This window comes from Pimephales promelas, chromosome 12 (genome assembly GCF_988280905.1).
Source record: "Pimephales promelas chromosome 12, fPimPro1.hap1.1, whole genome shotgun sequence".
Classification (NCBI taxonomy): domain Eukaryota; kingdom Metazoa; phylum Chordata; class Actinopteri; order Cypriniformes; family Leuciscidae; genus Pimephales; species Pimephales promelas.
The window spans coordinates 20,530,960-20,552,965 of NC_142780.1; the positions used below are offsets into that span (position 1 = coordinate 20,530,960).

The window sequence follows — 22,006 nt, forward strand, 5'->3', positions numbered from 1 at the left end:
ATCAGTGATCTGCAGTGTTCCACGTCACATTTTAGTACCGGCACGGAACGCTTGTAACCTTAACAGACCAGGTACCATTTAAAGCGAGCCGTACCGTACCATGCAGTGGAAAAGCGCCATTAGTGAATCTGGAACCTGAGATGTTGGCATATTATATTTGGCACATTATTGCTACAACATATTCGCCAGTAATCTGCAAAAACAAAAACACACTCAAATCATACACAGCATTACAGTTCAGCATTACAATCCCAGTGTGGCCAGCACATCTAAACCTATTAAATGGCAAACCAGAATGTTTTTTAAAACTTATTTTCATATAATCCTTGCTGTTTCTTTGTCGAAATTTGTGCTACATAACCATCACTTCATTGATTTGTCAACACCATGAGCAGTCATGGCCACAGACTGAGAATGGAATTAAATTAAATTATGGGCATCAGACTCAGGGGAAGGGTTCAATGAAAGAGAAACATTTCCAAAACAAATTACCTGAACAAAGGTGGGCCGAGATCCAAAAGCAAAATGAAAAGAAACACATGTGATGCTGGGGACAGTGGGACAGGAAGTACAACAGCAAATGCATAATTAGCAAAACTGAAAAATAAGTCTAGAGCTAAAGTACACATCTTTAACAGTCCAAGCCAACTGATGACTGAAAGAAACAAGTGAGGAAATGAGAGCTGAGGGAAAATTAAATAATTAAAAGGCCTACCTGCGGCATTCATTGAAATATGCAAATCCATTTAATTTTGCTTTGATTTGCTCTGCTGCTCCCATCTCTCTCTCTCTCTCTCTCTCTCTCTCTCTCTCTCTCTCGTCTTTATGTCTTCAGCTCTTCTCTCATTCACACCAGCCACATTAAACTTGTATTAATACACTGTAGGTATGTCAGTTCAATTACTATGGTTCTGTACTGCCCATGGGCACAGACGGTGTGTGTGTGTGTGTGTGTGTGTGTGTGTGTGTGTGTGTGTGTATACAAGAAAGAGAGAGACGGAGAGTGGGTGATAAGGTGTTTATGAAAACTGTTATGCCTGAATTATTGTTTTAAAAAGCTCAAACGTGAGAGTTTTAATCAGTCTCTCAGTGTGCATTCAGGTGAAACATATTTGGTAATGAAAATAGATGAGATTGTATGTGTGAACTGGATGTTGTAAGAGCGAGGCGGCGGGAGGAAGAGACAGATGTCTACGTAGATTACAGATCAAGAGAGCAACCATAGAGATACAAAGCTGCCTTCCTCAAAGGTGCAGTGTCATTTCCGTGGCACCAAACGAAATCATGAAAACAATGACCATACCCAAGAGCCAATGCTTAAACTGTGTTGCCAATGTCAGGATGTTCAATTAGATGGTAATTATTTAATAGAGCTACAGATTTACTGTGTTTGTAGTTCATCTACACATAAAGGGCTCCAGATTGCGACCAAATGGTTGCATTTTTCCTGCAGGTGCAACTAAATATTGTTAGAGGTCACTGGTGCCACAACCATGTTGGCCAACTGATAAGACTGTTTCTGCTGCATATGAGAAAAATCAAATGGCAAACAGAACGAAAGCAGAACGAAACTGGTTTCGTACTAGTTTCGTACCATTTATCAGCTCGGAACAATAACAGACAGCACAACACGAGCTCAGAACAGGTACTTGCAGGCCGGTAACTAGTGATGCTCCGATTGATCGGCTGCCGATCATGATGGGACGAAATTGGCTCTTTGGGACGCATCGAGTATAAACAAGGCTTGATTTCTCCTTCACCCAAACGAATAGAGTTTCCACAATGGTTTAAAGCGAAGGCTGTGTGTGAGCCACAAGAGAGCAGAGTTGTGCCTGAACGCGTTCATATTTTGGGCGAACGTGAACGGAACGTACTGTATAACTGTCTGATGAACGCTACTGTAAACGCGTTCATTCTGGTGTCTGTGAACGCACGCTCTCTCAGTTTAACTTCGTACAATAGGGTGCCAGATTTCTATAGAGCCTTCCAGGCGAAAACCTGTTAACATACAGATACAAATACCAAATACAGATGGCGGCAGAGGAGCACTTATTGACTTTGCCAATTCCACTCCCTAATATATGGAAAAAGCTAGGAAGTCAAAAAGTCCCATGAAAAACTAAAACTTTTCTTCAAATTTGTATTGAATTGAACAGAAAGCAAGTAAAGTACACTCCTTTGTTAATCACTGAAGCTGTCGGTCAGTTCAGTTTAGTATTACAAAACAATGACGCATTTAAAAAGAGAAGAATTTTTCATTTTCATTCAAGTTTTTTTTTTTTGCATGTTACTCTTGTTAATAAAAATTTGACAAATTTCAGGATTCTTTAATGAATAGAAAGTTTAAAAGGACAGCATTTAGTTGAAATATAAATCTTTTGTAACATTATAAATGTCTTTACTGTCACTTTTGAACAATTTTATGCATTAATACTGAATAGTAGTGTATTCACTCTGCATAACGCAGATATCTCTGGTCACACACATCTCTCTCACACCAGAAGTTAAATTATTGGCAACACATTTTGAGAGATGAAAACTCTGCAGAGCAATTAATGTACACAAAGCACAATCAAGGTGACATTCAACCACATATTTAAGGACAGAGATGTTATCTACGCCAACATTACAAAACGAAATATAACTCAACACCACACCAACACACGAAAAAAAAAAACAACATAAACAGTAAAACAATTCATAATAAAGCAGTAATTCTCATGATTTATTCATGGAGAGATGAGCGCTGACAAGCACAGCCTCCAGCACAGCAGACATCACAACAACCCTGTATTAAAGCATTTGAGCAGTAACTTTTATTGTTTAAAAAAAGCTACAGAAATAATTTATGGCATAGAGATAATGTCCACACACTTGGAGATTGCTGACCTCGCACATTAAACAGCAACAAAAAGTACTAAAACATCACACACAAAAAACACAACCTTTCAGTTTCATAATCTACTTTTCCTCGCCACCCATTTTATTCCAATCTTCACTTCATCATTAAGAGGATGGACAGTTTCTGAGCAAGGTGACCTCAGCATACAGGTGCTCTTTGATAAATAATGCAATCGTATTTTTTACAACAGAGCTTCATGTCAAACTCAAGCTGTTGCTATAAGATAGTCAGCAGCCAAGAACACAGAACATCTTGGCTGTTCAAAAGCATTATTATCTCCCACCTCCACACACACACACACACACGCACGCACGCACGCACGCACGCACGCACGCACGCACGCACGCACACACACACACACACACACACACACACACACACACACACACACACAATCTCTCCTTCTGCTCTTCTATCCCAACATCTCGGCTGTGTGCACCAAAGACTTCTATTTTTGTGTCTGGGTTTGCAATGTATTAATCACAAGCCTCATTAACTTGTTTCTACACATAGAGCTCCAAACTATTACTACACACACTAATGTGCACTATAATTTGTTTGTCTCATTGCTAAATAAAAAAATTAAATAAAAAAATCTGTATATAAAGGGCCTACGTCTTATTTTTAGATGCTTTCGTTATGTTTTCATTATTAAATTACCACACACATTTATTTATATATACTCACTCACAGAATCAGTTGAGCTCCTAGCTGTAGGTGTAGCATCAATCTCTTAGTTTAATGTGTTAAAATATGCTGTAATTATAATTATTACACCTCTTGTATAGCATGAGCCAGGCGGACAAATCCCTTCTCACTTTCTCTCTCTCTCTCCTCATTTGTCTGCTCATTTCTCTATCCCTCTTTTTCTCCTTTCTTCATGCACAGCTGGGCACTGGCTGCATCAATCACTGACTGTAATGTCATTTAGCATAAAGCACACAGTCGCCAAGCAACTGCCTATCAGCAGGCACACACGCCTCTGCGCTCCGGCCACACACCAGCACTCTCGGCCAATCAGGTGAGTTGGTCCCCTGAGTCGTTCCACTGTGATCAGAAAATACAAGGGCTCTGGGCATAATCTACAACACATTTTCATTCCTTATTCTTTTTTTGGGTGGGTTATTTCTTCCAAGTAAAGAGAAGAGAGAAACCTTGGAGACACTGGGGCTTGGTGTCACACCAATTTACTCTAGTGGATATTTCTCAGGGTAGGTTTAGTTTTGAAGGTCAGAGTATATAAAGGCACATACATTAATACTGTACATTGGCAAGCGAGTAACTGTTGAACATTTCTGCCAATATTGTCCAGGAAAGAGATTCAGATCAATGAACATGCATTGAACTTTTGCACTACATATTTTCCAGTCAATTGGCCTTTTTGAGTTGCAAATACTAATAAATGCGATTTACTTTCATATTTACTACTTTAAAAACCCATGTTAGAACAACTGGGAAATGTTGTCTTAACAGGGTTGTCTTTGTCTGAACAAAGAATTTCACATTGAGGAATATTGCTGAAATGTTAAGTATTTATGAGGTTTCGGCATAAATTACAACATGAATAAATTATGTGGTAACTGTTACAAGAATGTTATTTCACTGTTTGCTGACCTCATTTACACTTTTGTTGTTGTTTTGCCATTATTATGATTTATTTGTTATCTTACTTATTGTTTACATTCTTGATGTATGGGTATCAATGTTGAAGTGTATGTACAATTTTTTAAAAATTATATCCAATTTTTGATTGATCCTTCAGAAAAGTTACTATCATAATTCACTTTAAACATCAAGTATCTAATAAACAATACTTATATATTGGATTGTTCGTCTACTGAAATCTCTCAGAAAGATATTTTTGCAATAATTAGAAAGTCTGAATACATCATGTTGTCTTGAATTTAACTTTTCTGATCAATTCCTTTATATGCAATATATACAAAAGTGTATATAAGACCACCCAATGAAACCAGTCAATTAACACATTTCCTTTTGAGATCTGCTAAAGATTATATTTATGATTAAACCTTTGCCATCTTCTAACACTAGAAACCCAACTTGTACATTTCTGACAAAATTCACAAAACTTATTCTAATTTAAAGCAACACCAAGTAACTTTTCCTCCGTGGTCGCCCTACAGGTTGAAAGCGGAACTGTCCATTACAGCTGTCGTAAATAATTTAGCATACCGCAGCCTACACTGTAAAAATGAATATGCTTTATCTAAACAATAAAATTGTGGCAACAGATTACAAGCAATATCATTAATTAAATTGAACAAATTAGAATTGAGTAACAATTAATCAAATTATTTCTTAAAAGTTAACCATTTCAAATGAGTTTACACCAAAAAATTAAACAAAAATTTCTGAATAACACACAGACGTCAAAGATTAATTAAGAACTCTTTGTTTTATATTGCCAACATTGAAGACATCTAATGAACTCCATAATGGCGACTTAAATGTAATTTTTTTTTGTAAGTTTTACTCATTTTAAATGGTTTACTTTTAAGGAGTTAATTTGAATAATTATTACTCAATTCTAATTCTAATTTCTAATTTTTTTGATTAGATAAAACACATTCATTTTTACAGTGTACTTTATCAAGCACCGGCTTTGGAATGAATGATGTCCACAGAAAAAGTAGAGCATGTTGCATGATTTCATGAAAGTATGATGTATTGCGACATCAAAAACGAAGAAAAACAAAATAATGACTTGTAACAATTGACGTAAAGCAAGTCAAATTTGAAGTTTTCTTATGTCTCATTAGAACAACAGAAACTCAACCCGATCTGACAATCTTACACAGCGTGGTTATAGTAGATATAGGACCACATTTCACCTTTTTACGACTTGATGAACCACTGAAATGATTTTAAGGTAAAAAAAAATCTTACTTAGTGCTGCTTTCAATGGGGTTTAAACTAGACGTATGAAACCATCATATAAAAACAACGGGTAGTGAAAACAGACTTTATACAAGTGCTTATGACAAACGTGACAACAAGTTTCCAGGTTTCCATATATAAAAGTTCAGTCCAATCCTTGCTTACCTATGTTTCCAACACGAAGATAATTTCACACTAATGCGCACCGTCTCTTTTCGGTTTACTCCTCACCTCACTCCATCCTTACCCCCTCTATCGCTCTCTCCATCACCTCGCTGTCATTAGTATGGCTGAGGTGTCAGGCAGTGGCCATGTCGAGCGACGAGTTCAGGCAGAGGACAGAGAAAGAAAAATAGAAAGACAGCAGCTGGTAGGAGGTGACAAGGTAGAAACACACGAATGCACATGCTCGCCCACACCAACTTTTTATCTCATGACCCGATCCGATACATATATATAGATTTCTTGAACAGCAGACAGCGCACAGAGAAAATTTGAATTTCGTGTCAGGCTTCACATCAGCACCTTTACAGGACCTCATATATCTACGACAAAGAGCACCAGGGGCTGAGAAATCCAAGCAGGATGAGAAATACGCTCGCTCGTCTCTGTGCACAATCAATACTGCTTAGCACACATTCTCAAACTCAGACTGGGGCCCTCAGGAGCCCTGAACTGTTACCACTGTTATTGCTGAACCCAGCAACCGACTGTCGATGAAAACTCATACGGAGCTCCAGTAATGATACTGCATTCAAGAGAAAGAGATGGATGTGAGAAGGGGACATCCAATAGGAACAGGGTGAGAGCGAGAATAAGCCAAAGGAGAAATGAGGCACTGTGAATACTTCTGACAAGAACAACTCAGACCAAAATGGATCTCCATGCTGGTTCTGCTGGATACCATGGTGTTCACCTGCAAAGCTGAAATGGAAATGCTAGTCCACCAGTGTGGCCTGTGTGGTGACGTTGGTTGACTCCTGGTTGGTTTGTGGTGAATTTTGTACTTTAGTTTAGTTTTGCTGATTAAACTAGTTAGAACAACTTTTAGAGTTTTGTAATGACGTAAAGCAATATCTTTAATAAATTTGCATTTATCAACATTATTTTTTGTGTGCATTTTTATTACTAAATTAAATATAATTAAATATTTGGTAACACTTTAAAATAATGGTCAGTAGTTAACAAGTAGCTATGCAGGAAGTAATAGGTAGTACTGCATTAACACCGAAGTTAATACTATTAACTAATATGGAAGCAATATTAACTAAGCATTAAGTAATAGGTAATTAGTACAAAGGTGGTTCCTTGGTAGGTATTTGATTGTTACTAAAGAAATATATCCTCATTGAGAACTACTTGTGAACTAAGAATTAATAACCAATTAATTACTAATCACAAAAGTAACATGTCTAAAAAGTGAACAATTGTGGGGGTTTTACTCTTAACGTGGTCATAACATTTCAGAAGCACGTGCCTCAAATGGGTTCTTTGTGGAAACCAGTTTATGAAGTTTATATATCCTCCCAAATACATTAGCTAGGTTGAGATTGTGACCACTACTCTTGCCAGGATGGACGCATGTTCTCTGTTTATTTAAAAATTAAACATAAAATAATCCTAATAAAGACAGTTTTTAAAAATAAACCTTAAATAATTATGAAGTGATGCTGACACTCTCATGATTGGATTAGTTCACTATGAGCTCTATTGAATGTCAGTCACATATATCTCAGACTCCAAAGACCTATAACTTTATGTTACAGTTGCTGTCTGAGGAGGACTTCTCTTTAGGATATGAATATAAACATTGATGTTCACTTGTCAAAAACAATTTGTATCTTTAATGAAGAAATTGGCAGCATTTATGTTACGATAAGCAGAAAAACCACATCTTCCAGATTACAGTGTTTGTTAGAATATTAGTGCCTCACAGAACCTGTACAGTATGTGTCAAATATAAAATTAAATAACTTGTATCATTTGTGAAAAACATGTTAACTCCTCACTAACTACTTAAGCGTTACCTTGTTATCCCGCAGGAACTACTAGTGATGTGGCCCATTATTTTAAAGTGAAAAACTAACTAACTACAAGCGTTACCTTGTGTAAACATTGCGGGATGACGAGGTAACGCTTGTAGTTAGTTAGGAGTTAACATGTCATCCCGCAGGAACTACTAGTGATGTGGCCCATTATTTTAAAGTGAAAAACATGTTAACTCCTAACTAACTACTAACTAACTACAAGTGTTTAACGCTTGTAGTTAGTTAGGAGTTAACATGTTTTTCACTTTAAAATAATGGGCCACATCACTAGTAGTTCCTGCAGGATAAAAAGGTAACGCTTAAGTAGTTAGTGAGGAGTTAACATGTTTTTCACAAATGATACAAGTAATTTAATTTTATATTTGACACATACTGTACAGGTTCTGTGAGGCACTAATATTCTAACAAACACTGTAATCTGGAAGATGTGGTTTTGCGCTTATCGTAACATAAATGCAGCCAATTTCTTCATTAAAGATGCTAATTGTTTTTGACAAGTGAACATCAATGTTTATATTCATGTCCTAAAGAGAAGTCCTCCTCAGGCAGCTACTGTAACATAAAGTTATAGGTCTTTGGAGTCTGAGATATATGTGACTGACATTCAATAGAGCTCATAATAGTGAACTAATCCAATCATGAGAGTGTCAGCATCACTTCATAATTATTTAAGGTTTATTTTTAAAAACTGTCTTTATTAGGATTATTTTATGTTTAAGTTTTAAATAAACAGAGAACATGCGTCCATCCTGGCAAGAGTAGTGGTCACAATCTCAACCTAGCTAATGTATTTGGGAGGATATATAAACTTCATAAACTGGTTTCCACAAAGAACCCATTTGAGGCACGTGCTTCTGAAATGTTATGACCACGTTAAGAGTATAAAACCCCCACAATTGTTCAATTTTTAGACATGTTACTTTTGTGATTAGTAATTAATTGGTTATTATTTCTTAGTTCACAAGTAGTTCTCAATGAGGATATATTTCTTTAGTAACAATCAAATACCTACCAAGGAACTACCTTTGTACTAATTACCTATTACTTAATGCTTAGTTAATATTGCTTCCATATTAGTTAATAGTATTAACTTAGGTGTTAATGCAGTACTACCTATTACTTCCTGCATAGCTACTTGTTAACTACTGACCATTATTTTAAAGTGTTACCAAATATTTAATATTGATTCATATATAAAAATGCTGTTATATATAAATAGAGTTATAGTGACGCTTTGTTTTTGCTCTGTTTATCCTGTTCTGTTCATGTCTGTTTCTCTAGGTTAGCTTTCCAGTTTGCAAATTTGTCCTCCGTTCCCTGCCAGTTTGTCACAATGGTTTCTGATTGATTTCAGTATTCTGTTCAGAATGTGGATTTAATATTTATTTTAAGTATCTCCTTCGCCATGCGCTTAATAACAGCCACCAATCGTGACAGTTATATTAATGGTAAATGGTAAATGGACTGCATTTATATAGCGCTTTCAAAGACCCAATGGCCACCAAAGCGCTTTACAGTTTGCCTCACATTCACTCACATTCATAAACTCAAATTTACACAACATTTAAATTACATTTATAATAAAATAAAAATTCTGACATCAGAAAATGTCCATTACCCATTGGCAAGGTTGTCAGTAGATTTTGGAAATGACATTAGGCAGAAGGATCAATTCTGGTAGTCCTACAAGGGACAAAACATATCAGTCTATCACTTGTATCCTACATACCACAATATGATTCTGGGGTTCAGAATACAAAACCACAACACATGCTTGTGACTAGATATGTTGTTGTTTTTTTCATTAGAGAAGGCTGAGTGGAGGCCATCTTGAGCTTTACTACTCAGCTCAATGAAGAGTTGCTGAACTATGTATTTATCATTTTTCAGGCAATCACAAGTGCTCACAGCTGGTGTCGCAAGAAAAACAACAAAGACAACTTCAATTCAACCATCTCAGCTGGTTTCAGATAGATGATGCTGGTCTGTTACAAGTAAAAGTAAACCAGGATACTTCATAAAACAGCACTATGACGGCTTCAGCTGGTCATTTAAGGTGGTCAGTAGCTTGCCCGAGAGGATTTGTCTTGAATGAAAAGTAGAAGGGAGCACTGGTGTTTTACCGATGAGTAATTGTTGAGTCACCATCCAGGGATGAGGGAGATGAATAATCAAGTGTGTTTGTGTCTCTAGCTTCTTTCTCTGTGAGTCTGCGATCAATGACATTTGCATTTATGTTGCACTTACACAGAGTGTCTATGTTTGTTGGCTCATACTCTTTGCATCTGAAGAGTCTTGATTATTCTGACAAGCAGCTTGCTGAAGATGTCAGGCCCAAATTGTTCACATTGTTCTCTGTCCTTCCATGCATTCACACATCCAATTATACGTCACACATACACCCACATACATAGACAAGCCGACGAGGAGACTCAAAAACAATAAAGCTTGAAATTTTCTACATATTTCTCCTTTGTAACCGCCCTCCCACATTCTTTCCATCCATTCAAAAGCCCTCAACCGCTAGAGCAAAGATGAATACGCATGTTGCCCCGCGCTCGGGTGGCTGGTGTGCCGTGAAAGCCCTTCTCCAGTCTTGAGCACACTGATGCCATTGTGTTCGCCCGCAATATGCCACACAAAACATGTTTCCCCTCTCCTCCCATCCTACTCCTATTCTTTCCCCCCTAATTGTTGTCTCTGATGTGACCTAGAAAGGGAAAAGAGTGAAAAAGAGGCAGGAGAGAGGAAAAACAACAACTGAAAGAAGTTGGGAGTTAATAATGAGCAACCTGGCTGACCCCCGCAGGCAGGCGAATGTAATTGCAGTTAACTTCCCCTAATGTGGAGCTAACTAACAACAAACAACCCAATCTACCGGAGGGGGCTCGCAGGTGCCTGGGAAAGGGCTTCCTGATTAGCCTTCTAATCTCAGCAAGTATGAAGAGTGTTTAGAGAGCCAGCGGTTCCTCTGCCGGTTCGCCAAGCCCCCCCGGTCAGCTTTTCAGATCCGTTCTAGTGGGAACAAAAGAAACTACACGAGCCAAGAAGAGGAAACAGGCTCAAAAGACAAAAGCAAAAAGGGAAAAGATGGTGACAAACAGAGAGAAAGATGAAAAAGACACACGGGGAGGGAAGGTACAGCTGGTGTGTTTTCATGTCGACAGGGGGAACTTGCTGCATTCGAGTCTTTGTTTAACCTTGCTGGTGGTTAGTGTCGGGTGATGTGTGGCCTCTGTGACCTGTCAGACACCACAGTGGGGCTTCAGCCCATCAGACAATAAGACGTTCAGCGGGAGCGGGAGCACGCTTCGTTTACAGTGCGACACCTCACCTCTCACAGTAGTTAGGCTGTGATTTCTTCTCTCCCAGCATCCGAGTTGTTTTGTTTAATGAATAGAGTTGCGCACTGCCAATACACCACTAGATGGGTTTTTCGGTTGCAGAGAGATAGCAGGGGGGCTGGAATGAAAACCATCAGGAAGCTGAGACTCCGCAAGCACGTGTGCGTGCTGGTGATAAAGTGCTGTTGCCCACGCGTGGAGTCGGGGATGGACCGGGCAGCGGGATGCCCGGCGGAGAGGCAGCTACACACCCGCGCTGCGATCTGGAGTACAAAGAGAACATCTCTTGCTGCGCAAGCAATCTGTACTCTCTCCGATGCTTTCTCTCGCGTTCGTACATCTCTCACTCAACCTTTGCCTGCTTCAGTTTTAGTGGCAATTTGTAAAACACAGACCTCCGGTCACCTCTCCACCATCCCACAGTGCCTCTCTGCATGATTGGTTCACATGTGCCCCCTGTCACATAGCTGCTCATTCTGCATCTGCAAATCTCCTCTCTAAGAATGGCAAACGCAGCGGTACCAAGTTGATCTTTTTTGTAGTATCGCTAATACAATGTACCAACTCAAGTCAGAAGGCAATGTAAACATGTTAGGTCAGTAAACAGGCCCACCCACTGAAATGACTGGGCCCCTGAAAAGGTCCAGTGAATGGGCCCTCCCCAAATCTGCAATAGAGTACTCATATCATGCGTGTGCTGTCTATCTCTCTCCTGCATTAACACATACATTTAACTGAGAGAGACTTAGCAACTCAGTGATGGGGTCTGTATTCTGTACACACACACCAAGAGCTCTCAAGTGTCACGCATTGAGCACGACAGTCACTCATTTCGGTCTTTTGTCACGCACTCCCGCCACACATTGTATTTCAAACGCGGAGAAAACGATTTATAAAATATTTAATATGGCGCAGCGCCTAAATGTCTCTGGTCACTTTGGACCCGGCAGGAATCAAGCACGTTCTGTGTTGTTAGTCGAGCTACACAAAAGCCAATTAGAAAATAGCACTATTGTATCTGGGTACGATTTAATGCAACAACCAATAAAAAAAAAAATAAAAAAAAAAGAAAATTGTCATGAATCATGAAACAACCCCATTCCCGTGACCTTTCCAACATCTAAGGCGGCCACTCTGCAGGAGCAAATTCCATCCTATCTTCAATATGTTGGAGTAGTTTTAGCCGGACAATTCACATGACAACTGCAGAAAATGACACGAAATATGTCCTCGCGCATCTGATAAGGCATCATTAGATCAATTATGGGACTATTTTAGGCAATCGATTGCTTCAATCTCATTGGGGAGGTGGTGAGCAATAGGTCTTAATTTTTCTTTTGTTTATGGTCTTACCGCATCAATTCGCACACTCCATCGTGTCAATCACTTGCGCTACAGACCGCGAACTGGCGCGAATCCTTGCGTTTTGATTTGCGTTACGAACAACAAAAAATAGCCTATTTAGACCATTTTCAGGAGAGGGGTGTTTCATTATGTCATAGGCTACATTTTACTCAAGCAAGCAACATGAAAGAAAATGCATTTTTTCTCACTTTCAACAATAAAAATAAAATATGGTAACCTTTGCTTATATTTGGATGAACATAATTAATGCTGGACTGCAATTTTGAAAAGTCAAGCAAGTGATGACATTGAAAATGACAAGCAAGTAGGGCTGCAAAATGGGAGATAAACTGATAATCATTATTATTTTTCTCTAAATTATAATTGTTATTAATAAATCAACTGTTTTCATTTGAGAAATGTTCTTTTTACATTTCATCAGAATTATTGCACTTTCACGTACTGTAAGCACGAATCAAAAGAATGTCAACTCATTCAGAATTTATTTTTCCTCTAGTTTTTTGTTTTATTATCATATAAATGAACACTCTACATTAAGAAAACTGGTAATACCTTAAGAAGCTTATCTCAAAAGCTAAAAAAGTGAAATTACTACTAATAATTCCAAATTATGTTATCGTTTTTCTATAAAACCAAGAAGAAAAAGACTTGCATTAACAAAGGTTCCTAAAGTGCATTTATTCATCCACTGTTGCAAACAATATAGTCAATATGTTTGTTTGGATATGTTATTCTCTTAAATTCATCCATTTAAGAGAAAAGCACTGACCGGGGGATTTAAGCTCTTGACACCCAGCAACCCAAAACATTAAAGCGTCCAAAGGCTTGTTACCAATTAAAGATAACGGAAATGTCAAATGAAGAAAAAAAAGAAGCACTTTTAGAATAAATAGCTAGTGCGAAAATAAGCACAGATGAGTAAGCTTGATAAATCAAGAGAAGAAACAAAGATTGCTACTTAAATATGATCAATTGTGCAGCCCAATAAGAAAGTTGTGAAGTAGCATTACGATATTATTCATTACTCTACCTAATATGGATTAATGCTCTAAAAAATGAATAAGGAAACCAAATTTCAAATCTTGTTTAAATTTTGTTCTCAAAATCGTGTATATATATTTTTATCTATTTAGTATTGGTTGCTGAAATTTTGCCATTGTGACAAACTCTCAGAAAGTTTTCTTTCTCATCAGCTGTAATCCTAACACGTTCGTTTCACAGCTCAGTTTCTCTTACCCAGCAAAGTAAAGCCCTTCTCTGTCTTCAACCTGTTTTTCCCTCTACTTTTCAAGTGTCTGCCATCAGACGTTGAACTAAAACAGAGCAAGGATGATACTGAAAAAAGAAAGAGTGAGGGAGGGAAAGCTTCGGAAGAGATGGTCGTTCTCTCCTGCCTTTACCCTCGCTCTCAACTCCCTAATGTTATATTCTTATCCCATTACATCCCACCCTCCAATATGCCCCCTGTCCAGTGCTTTGCTCCGTAATCTGTTCATCTCCTAACATTTTCTTTTAATACGACTCCAGCCGTTCCCTGCGCAACCCTCCTGCCTGTTTGTGTTCTTCCGTTGTGCATCACTGGGGGTCGCCATGACAACATCACCCAGCCAACCAACCCTCCTCCCAAATGTTCCACTCGTTTGCATCTCATTTGCATGTTGTCACAGCAACTAGCCACATTTGACTTTGACAATAAAGGGGTTCATGTAACCCCTGCCATCACTCTTTACCCTGACCCCCAGCTTTTCGATTCTCTCGCCCAGCGTGACACGCTATTTATTTTTAATTCCTGTCATACACTCTTTCTGAAGCCTTTCTCTTAACTCATTTTCTCTTTCATTTTTTTCAGGCAGACTTATGAAGCATTTATCTCATGAAAAATCAATCAAAAGTTGAAGGCTGAATCATTTATTTCCTGTCAACCCACATGTTAGGCTTTTTAACCTGGTTTTGCTTAACACTTCTGGTCACGCCACAACTCTTTTTACTAATTCTCCCTTTATTTCTCCTTTTGTCTCAAAGTTACAAGTACAAACCCTCGCTTTTTGTCCTGCACTGAGGTGGTCTGTCCCTTTTCCCCCCGCAGCTCCAAACCCAGCTGCTACAAAATGACTTACTTCCCTTCTACAGGAGATACAGCCAATTCTGTCATTTGCATTCCAGCTCCACAGGGACACAAACACACACACACACACACGCGGGGCGTGCGCACGATGTCATATCACTCCAGAGACCACCTCAAGCAGCTGTGAAATTAGTTACACGTTTTGAATTTGTCATGTTGAAATATTTTGTGTGCATTTAGGTGACTAATGAAATGCCTGCTGTTTTTTTAAGACAAGGATTCAGTTAAGCCCCCCTTGCCGATAAATGCGGGCTGACGCATGCGAGGGGAGACTAATGCGTTTGGTCTTTCAATGCGTTTACAAACAGGAAGCAGCTAAGCTATCAAGTTGCTGACCACTTCAGGTGTTCAAACGGTACCGCTGAAGGAGGCCGAGTATTGTGTAATCTTCATCACGGTAGTTTACGTTCGGCGTTACAGAACAGCCTCGCATCAAGCACTACTGAAATGAGTAGCCTAGCACATGCGGAATGCAAAGCAGCCCTTGCTCAGCCTACAACTACTTACTTATTATGCTGAAGGGAATGCTAGGCCGTGAAATCATGTACGTTTTCAGCTCTCTAAGTGCTTGGATGTATGTGTTTGAGAGAGACATCTGCACACAATGATTGTATTTAGTTATCTATGACTCCAAGTAATGGACAGAGAAAGAAAGAGCAAAAGAAAAGGAAAATTATTTACAAAGAGGGAGAGGCTAGCTGGAGACAGAGAGAGCTTTATGAAAACAGACAGGTGTCTGCACTGAGAGAGTGGACACAAGAAGAAATTCAGAAAGTAAAGAATCGTTCAAGCTGGCAAAAACAAAAAGCGATACAGCAAAGTTAAGCTTTATGCAAATGAGCAGTGGCGACCACAAATGGACTATTAAAAACTTAAATTAGATAAAACAAATATCAATAAATAACGAATTTAAACTTTAGTGAAAAATAGCAACTAACTGAATTAAAATAAGTTGAAGGAAAAAAAATCTAAAATTAAATAAAAATAAATTTAAGCTAAAAAAAAAAATTAAATATCTGTAAGCAGCAATTATCAAGGCAATTATCCATGGCTGGGAGCTTCACAAAAAAAACTGCATCAATAAGTAATTAGATTATTTGATAGTTTTAGATTATTTTAGTCAAAAAGCCTGATAAATTACAAATACAATCACTATAAAATGATTAATTCGCCCAATCACTATAATATGATTAATTTGACCAATCACTATAATATGATTAATTTGACCAAGCACTATAATATGATTAATTTGACCCATCACTTTTGACCAGGTGCCACTGTAATTATGCTTATTATGTTAATAGCTGTTATAAGTTATTATGGTGTGATCAGTGTGAGGTTACAATGACACATGCAAAGTTTGATGTCAATATGCCAAATTGTTGCAGAATTACAGCTTCAGAATTAGCTTGGCATCATGTCAACAAATTCGTTTATGTGTTAACCGAGAACAGTTTGGTCTATTGAAAGGCTTTTTTAATCACTTTTTTGCCGGCATGGTCTGAAGATGATATGAGCCAATTTTGGTGAAAATCAAACGGTCTACGAGGTGTTCGAAAAAGTAGGTTTTCAATTAGAAATGTTAAATACTAACTGTAACCATTGAAGTTTGGCAGGTAGTCTGTTATGCTTTCAAGTAACATCACGTCAGTTTTATTTTGACATTATGAATACAATTGCTGCCCTCAAATATTAATCTGAACTAAAATAAATCTTTGTTTATTACTACTACAATATTACATTTAATTTTGTCCAAGGAGCTGTTTTGTTCATGATAACATTTTGGTCATGACAGTCAATATATTGACTTGTCGCACAAGATATAGAAATGAGCTCAATCATGTTTGGTGCCGCCATCATTTAAAAATAATGATCATATTCATTTTAGTCAATCGCGCTGCCTCGGTCATCTTGTCTGATCTCTGTGTCAAAAGTGGAGATGGGCCTCAGGCAGTGTTTGCACCCATACACACACACAGAGAGAGAGAGAGAGAGAGAGAGCGGACACCGACCGTTGAAGCGAAGGCGTGAACCCACTGTGTTATAAAGTGTTCTGTTTCGTGACATCTACAGCCAGTTAGGAAGAACAAGTCCAAATGAACTTGGTTTCACAAAACCTCAATTTTCAGTTCCGGTGTGGGAACATTTTGGCTTTAAACCGGATGAGAGAGGAGAACCAATTAACGAGAACGAGCCAGTATGCCGACTTTGTTTAAAAACAGTGGCAACGAAAAGAGGCAACATAACTAACCTAAAATCTCACCTAAAACATAACCATCCCACCCAGTTTTTCAACCTGGAAACAACAACTGCAGCTGGATCTGGAGAGGGTCTTCCACAAAATGGCGCACACTCACGGATAGCGTAGCTGTATAGCCAAAGAAATGCAGCCATTTAAAACCAGCTTTAAAAATATGCAGCAAACTTTTGACAAACAGTACAAATCCACCTTTGGCTAAGCCCCGCTCCCCTTAGTTACTGTTGCTACATCCGTCAAACTTCATCTGTGCTCTGCATGGCTTATGCTGTAACAGCTCTTCCTGCTGAAATGATATCAAACTTTTATAAAGCAGCAAATAAAGTGTCCGATAGAAGTAGGCAAAAGGGTCTGCAATATGCGTTTGAAGGCTATATTCAACATACACGTGAAACGCAAGAAACAAACAATGCATCCAAAATAGAGGCAAAAGGATAACGTTACCGGTCACAGTCAAAAAAATAATTACCGCATATCCTACTAATCGAGACGGAGGCTGGGACTAACAATATCAGGGCGCAACACTGTTCATGCAAAGCTGGGTAGGTCTCTATTCACTTCTATAATCGTTATTACAAAGCAGACTACACGAGTATAACGTTGTATTTATTAGCAGCGTGTGCTAGGGTATCAACAACCGGTGTTAGAACCGAAATCATAACCTAAAACATTATAAAACGGTCTCACTAGTATAACTTCACAGTAAGGTTAGATGTAAAAAAGATGTGCTTTGTTGATCTTTGGGGGGTTTAGCTGACTGAGGACGCGTCCACAAAGTTTAATACAAAGACGACACTTGCCAGGATTTGACTTTTGGGAAGGGAAAAAAACTGACACCCCCCTTCAACCTCTCTGGGAAACGCGTATCTGTGTTACAAATGCCCGAGGCACAACGTTTAACCATATTTTTGATAAAACTACGACGGTAATAGCCTGCCAAGACCAAATATATGAGACGCCTGTGTTGAAAGTCAATAGAGCGCTGTGAAAAAAGTGTCGGAGTCTGTGTGGGAGCTTGTTCTTGGCTGCGCTGTGATTGGTCAATCTACATTCTAGGGCGTGGCTTAGCCAAAGGTGAATTGCTAAAGAAAACGTACTTCTCCCGAACAGCCATTCCATCCTTGTACAATAAAATAAGACAACATTCTGAAGGAGGTAAAAGACATCTCCTTTTACTCTGCTACTACAGATATGTGGTCAATTTCAAATATGAAGCCTTATCTAAGCTTGACCATAGACTGCATAACTACTGACTGGTCTCTGTAGATACCAGATACATTCCCCAGAACCACACTGCAGACATACTTGCTGAACCCTTCAGTCTGCTTTAGCAGGTTCTGGGGTATGTATCTGGTATCTACTCAAAGTATCTGGCTCAAAATGCTTTGGACACAACCTCCATTTGGGGTTTCCCATGGACCGGACAGTGACTAGGATCGCACACCATGTGCCAAGGGACTTTGCAGGCATATTGTTAACACCTTCAACCTGAGCTGGCTAAAGAAGAGAGACCTCAGGAAGGCACGGACTGAAACCAATGTCCCCCAACACAATCTAGTATTGGTGAGTGATGATAACTTATTATACAAAACAAAATATTTAAATGGTCAATATTAACTTCAATATATTATCTACTTAACAACATAAACTTACTTAACAATATAAATATTTAAATATAACTCAAGAACGGTTGGGTTTATCAAAAAGCGTTTGACAACTTTTTATCTGTAGATGCCACATTTACGACGTTTTATTATAAGGTTCTTTGGGCTGCCATAGACTTACAGAGCGAAAGAAAAAGATAAAGAAAACTAACAGATACAATAGGTGCCATCACACCTTCGGTGCTTGGCCCCTAATAACGAAGCACAATGACAAAATTGCTAAAACCTGAAAAAATAATTTATATTAATACTGAAAAAATTATAAAAAATAAAAGCTCATTCAAAAATAGTATCTACTGTAAATAATACTAACGTAACAGTACCTGAGGCAGTTGAATACAGAAATCACATTTAAAACCCTATAACACACCTAAGTGCTTACTCGACAAGAAAACCTCCAATGTCACACTTGGCCGACTTGTATAGGAAGAAAGTAGGATAAAATGAAATATTTCAAAACAATTATATCAGAATTATGTCAGAATAATCTGCAATATGGACCAGACCTTTTGTCAAGCCTGTCAGTGTGTGTGCGAGTGGTTAGTTTGAACAGGACTTAAGTTCTTGTGTGAGACGTATAGGTTCATGTGAGAGAGGATGCCTAGCTGAAGTGGATATTAAATAAGACAAATGAAAGGAAAGATGTTGAAGTAGACAGTGAGATTTTCTGTGAAATAAATATATGAATACATAACCTCCTTCAACTGTCCTTGTAGACACAATAATGCAGAAGCCCCTATGAACAAATGTGCAATAGAAAACCAGGTTTAGTAGAAAATAGAGCTCTCACTCTTTGAAAACTGAACACGACCAAGGCAGAGCAATTCAACTGTTCATTTCTGCTCATCCTTATGCTTCAATAAAGCTTCTGAATGGACAGTTCCCACTGAATAGTAGTGCTGACCATTAACAATATAGAAGCATAAAGGTGAACCTTGAACTACAAGAAGAATGAAGGTAATGGAGATACTTAAAGAGGGATACTAAAGGAAAAAATACACTCACCTAAAGGATTATTATAGGATCACCTGTTCAATTTCTCAATTCAATGATCTAATCAACCAATCACAAGGCAGTTGCTTCGATGCATTTAGGGGTGTGCTCCTGGTCAAGACAATCTTCTGAACTCCAAACTGAATGTCAGAATGGGAAACAAAAGTGATTTAAGCTATTTTGAGCGTGGCATGGTTGTTGGTGCCAGACGGGCCGGTCTGAGTATTTCACAATCTGCTCAGTTTCAGGATTTCCAGGTAGATCTACCTGTAGTTGGATTCAGATTAGGTAGATAATATTTTTAACAGATAATGTTTGTCTGAATACTCACCAAGACAGACATTTTGAAATACTGTAATACAATACGTGTATACTGGGATCACGTGCTGTCTTTGTGCACACGCTTCGACTCTGCCATTGGCTAATTATAGAAATTTGCGAAATTGTCACATATGCAAGTGATTTACTCGCATTATAGTGGGTTGTCATATATTTTTTCTATGCACATACCTAATATATACATAGTAACACAATTATCTGAAGAAATTATATACTAAGACCTGCAAATTTAAAGACTGCATGCACTTAAAGTTCTTGACTCTCCTCACTGAATGCAGTAAATACCCTGAAAACGTAATTTTGGACTTAGCAACAGAATTTAGCTAGTGTGAGCACATATTGGCTATCAAAGCTTAAAGCATTTCTTTCAGACACTTAACACTATGTTTTAGAATCTAAAGCATCTAAAATTAAGAACAGAAGTGACGTCTGCATAGATCCCTGGTTTGCTGGGATTGGAAGGATATTTGAGTATGGGAAATTAAGGACATGAAAGAGATATTTTGAGTGATGGACAAAACACTTACAAGTGAGTGTGGGATGTGAGAGGGGAGGGAAGTCTTAAGATTAATACAGTGATTGACAGGAGGTAAAAACTCCCCAGCGGAAGAATAATATTCATCACCCCTCTCGCTATTCAGTTTCATTCCACTGTAATTCTCCCCTATCTGTGACTGCCAAAGCACTCTATCACACCACTGCCATCATCCCTCGCTCCCTCTCTCTCTCTAGTGCGCTTACACAAACTGAATGTGAAAGTAAATGATGTAAGAATGCTGTCTGTGAAAGCGCACCGTTAGCTAAACTCACACTGAAGGTTGACATCTCTGACAAACATTTCAATCTCAACACAAGTAGCTCTGCAGAAACAAATCACCTGAAACACACAGTACCCCAAGCTATACTGTAATACCTCAATATTATGGTCACATCTTCTCCATCTAAACAATTTCCACAACTCTATATTTCAATCACTATCTTTTTCTCATACCCTTTTTCCACCAAAAAGGAAAAAAAAAGGGTTTGAGAAAATCTGAGACAAGCCTAAAACGACCAGGTCCGCATTTTGTATTCTTGGCAAACTCTCTAATTTCTCCCAGATATCTACAGAAGACCATACAGTATAGCACTAAACTTTGGTTTTTAGATGTACACTAGGACACAATGCGCATTGATATTTGTTCACTAATAAGCTGTTCCACAAACTGACAACACTGGCCTGGACTGTTGTTTTACAGTAAATAAATGGAAGAGATGGAACAACAAACACAATGAAATACCAGAAACAATAGATTCCCATGTAAACAACAGTTTGTGTGAGGGATAATACGATCCACACAATTCTAGTTTAAATGAGTGACAACAATTTTATTATTCATACAGTAAACACTACAGAAAAATAGAGGAGACACAGGACAAAGATGAAACCTTATAGTATGCACAGCTTATAACCAGCGCGTAGTACTAACTGGTTAAAAAAAAAACTGATTAAAGATTAAACTAGGCTAATGAACTTTGTTTTTGATGAAATAAAAAACATTGATGAAAAGGACACAACACTGGCACAGAACCAGTTTTTCCCGACCTGGAACTGCCTTTTCTTTGGTAGAAATCCCAGATAGCAAACTGACATTGAATCAACGTGGAAATATGACATCGAAACAACGTTGATCTGACATTGTTTTGCTCATCGAATTAACGATGAACCAATGTCAGACGCGTCATTCTTTCAAAACTAACGGAAAATCAACTTGAAATCAACGCGTTGTTTCAACGTTATGAAAGCAACCCAATTTTCGATTTTCATTTAGCTTTGAAGAATGCCGCGTCTGACATTGGTTCAACGTTAATTTGAGCAAAATCAACGTTGTTTCAATGTCATGAGAGACGTTGTTTCCACGTTGATTCAATGTCAGTTTGCTATCTGGGATGTGAGCAGAAAAATATTTCGGAGAATAAAACCTAAAATTTATCTGTCACCGTCTACTCCCAAAATCTCTCTCCATTTTTTGCGCCCACACTTCTGGATTTGTCTCATATACAACCCCCTCTATCCATTGATCCCCCAGGA

General features: G+C 38.2%; 1 protein-coding gene and 1 pseudogene across 1 annotated transcript in view; one reads left to right on the plus strand and one right to left on the minus strand.

Moving 5' to 3' along the window:
• Nucleotides 1–22,006, minus strand: part of cadm4 (cell adhesion molecule 4) — a 145,915-nt gene that overhangs the window by 50,726 nt on the left and 73,183 nt on the right. The window lies entirely within an intron of this gene.
• Nucleotides 10,939–22,006, plus strand: part of LOC148977011 (uncharacterized) — a 54,159-nt pseudogene continuing 43,091 nt past the window's right edge.